The following is a 2,988-nucleotide window of genomic DNA, read 5'->3' as shown; positions in this document are numbered from 1 at the left end:
TAGGTAATGATAAATATTTTCTACAGGAAGAGGAGTGTTTGCTGAAACTGAAATCGAAAAAGGGAGTTTTGTTGCAGAATATCGAGGCGAGCTCACGTATGCACTTACGATGGTAGACAACTACTCGAGATTTATGGTTGTGGTACAAGTCAAAGATCTAATGGCCCATACTGCAGCGAAGGTCTTCCAAGCACACTTATGCAGACCTCATGGCTACTCAGAGAGAGTCCTCACAGATCAAGGCACTGCCTTTGAAGCGGAAATCTTCAAGGACTTCTGCAGCTTTTACCGATGCAGGAAGATGCGCACTACACCCTACCATGCTCAAACCAATGGTTATCAACCTGCTCAGGACTTTACCCCATATTCCAGATGTGGCCTTACAAGTGATTTATAGAGGGTTAACAATACGTTGGGATCACCGGATCTAATCTCCCTTTTTATACACCCTAAAATCTTGTTTGCTTTAGAATAAACAATAACATCATAAAGGTATAGCAGTACCGTTTCAAAGTTTCGGTGTCCCAAGCAGCATTCCATCAGCCTCTGGAAGGTTCCTGGCAAATTGCACAGCTCGAAGGGCATGCTTTTGAACTCGCAGAGACCCATCGGGGTGGCAAAGGCGGTCTTCTCCCGGTCTGCCTCAGCAACGGACACTTGCCAATAGCGACTAGTGAGATCAAGGGTAGAAAAATAATTTGCAGTTCTCAATGCAGCTAGCTATTCCTCAATACAGGGGAGTGGTGCTGTCCTTCTTCTTTAACAGGACCAACGGAGCTGCCCAGAGGCTACAACTGTCACGGATAACCCCAGCCTCCTTCATGTTGCTCAACATGTCCTTGGTACACTGGTAATGTGCAGGTAGTTTTGGCTTATATCTCTCTTTGATGGGTGGGTGTGCACTTGTGGGGATGTAGTGTTTGACCCCTTTTATTCTTCAAAAGTCTAGTGGATGTTTGCTGAAGACTTGCTCGTATTCTTGCACTAGCCTGTAGACCCCCTTCTTGTGATGTGAAGGTGTGGAGTCAGTGCCTACGTGTAATTCCTTACACCACTCCTCTGGCTGACTTGGTGAGCTGTCACTGAATGGGTGGGCTGAAGCAATGGTGGATGCTGCTGTTTGGATAGCATGTGTATCTACTGAGAACAGCTTATCAATGGTGGCAAATCGGAGCAGCTTAATCTCTTGCTCTCCGCAGTTCAACACTCTCATGGGCACTCTTCCCTTCCATATTAATGAATAAAACTATGATGTAAATAGCATATAGATACCCCACAAATGCAGATAAAAGTAGGTTATGGGAAAAGGGGGAAGAGAGAAACAGGAAAATAGTGGAATAAAGTATACCTTCCAGGTGGGAGAGGAAATGGCAGCACAGCCAGTGGAGGTGAAGCAAGGGGAGCCTGCAACTAAAGAGTTGAGAGCGTTATCACATGGTGACTGAGCCTGATTGTAACGGGAGCATAGAGGTGCCGATCCTGTCTTACCTGCGTTGGTGTAGAAGTGGGTGTCCTGTGGTGGAGTCAGCTGTGTGCAGTGGTGGCCGTGGGTTCTTTTATGTGCGACCGTAGTAATAGCTGCGCCCACTTCCTGTATGGGAGTGGAATGCAGTGAGGCTAATGGAACGCACGCCTGCGCATTTGTGTTTAACGTCGCGCATGTGCAGAACGGAGAAAAGGCTGCGCTCACTTCCTAATGAAAGGGAGTGAGACGCAGCTGGGAAGGGAAGGGAAAAGATTAGGGTTTGGGGATGATGAAAGGGCTTTCTACGGGCAAGGATGGCAAAGGGTGGCAGTGACGGAAAGTCAGGCAGCCTGTCCTGTCCTGTCCTGTCCGTCCGTCTTTTTGTATCATGAATTGGAAAGACTGCAAGGGGGAGGGGAGGTGCTTGGAGGAGGAGGAGTTATTCAGATTAATTGCAGTGGGCGGCGGCTGCAAAAAGCATCATTCTTCTTGTTTTTGCTCTGCAAAACAGCCTTTTCAAGGGTTGGCTTGGGTGACAAAATGTCTTCTGTAGGCGTGGGTTTGTCTCCCTCTCCCTAAGATGTGTCCGGTATAGGCCAGGGTGCCACTCAAGGCCGTAACCAATTCGGGTTATAGCTTCTCGGCCTTTTGGCTAAGATCAAGTGTAGTTTCGGAGGACGCTACCTTGGTCGGTACTGGAAGGTGCCTGGGATTGCACGTCTGCCGGCCTTGAGGAAGTGTGTGCGCCTTCTGGTGACACATAGCCCTCTTGTGCCTGGACGGTTCCCAGGCAACGGGAGGCGATCACCTTTGTTATTTTGAAGTCCTACTGATAAACAGAAAAAAAAAAAAATTAAATCTGTTCTTATCAGTTTAATATCTGATACGTCCCCTCTCTGGGGACCATATATTAAATGGATTTTTAGAACAAGGAGATGGAAAAAATCTTGCTCTGTCCACTCCACGCATTGACCTGGTATTGCAGTACCTCCAGGACCGGTGCACCCCTTCTTAACCCAGTTTCCAAAAGCAGAACTCAATTCACCTGATTCAAATGAGCCCCATTAGTGAATTGAAAGAAAGCAAAAACTTTATATGCACCTCAATTTGGCCAATTCACTTTTCACACTTTCACCCTTTTTTTTATCTTTCACACCTTTTACTTGCTTTATTGATGCAAAAGCTGTGCCAAATAGCAAACTCATCTCCACTCAACTTGACCAACTCTGCTATGTCCCGTGCAGTATCTTATTCTCAGTCTTATCTAGATCATTTGCAATTGAATAGAATAGATCCCTTTTGGACACATTGGATTCAGCTGCTGCAGTGACTGCAGGTGTTAGAAGATGCAGACTTGGCATCAGGTGCTGTCTATCAGATTCCACTCCAATTAAAGCTTCCATTGTTTTTCGGTGTTTTCTTTGAGCAATGATGATGTCTTTAGTGATCTGTTGGCTCCCTCTCCTGGAGGAAGAGTTTGCTTGCTCTTGGACTTTCAAAAAGAGAGGTCATGATAGACATTT

The 2,988-nt window shown here is 46.4% G+C and overlaps 1 pseudogene; it reads left to right on the top strand.

Annotated features, from left to right (window-relative positions):
- Positions 1–2,268: 2,268 nt before the first annotated feature.
- Positions 2,269–2,475, top strand: LOC142265727 (U2 spliceosomal RNA; annotated as a pseudogene).
- Positions 2,476–2,988: the final 513 nt, after the last annotated feature.

Source organism: Anomaloglossus baeobatrachus, unplaced genomic scaffold (assembly GCF_048569485.1).
Source record: "Anomaloglossus baeobatrachus isolate aAnoBae1 unplaced genomic scaffold, aAnoBae1.hap1 Scaffold_276, whole genome shotgun sequence".
NCBI lineage: Eukaryota > Metazoa > Chordata > Amphibia > Anura > Aromobatidae > Anomaloglossus > Anomaloglossus baeobatrachus.
This window is presented reverse-complemented; position numbering and strand designations above follow the sequence as displayed.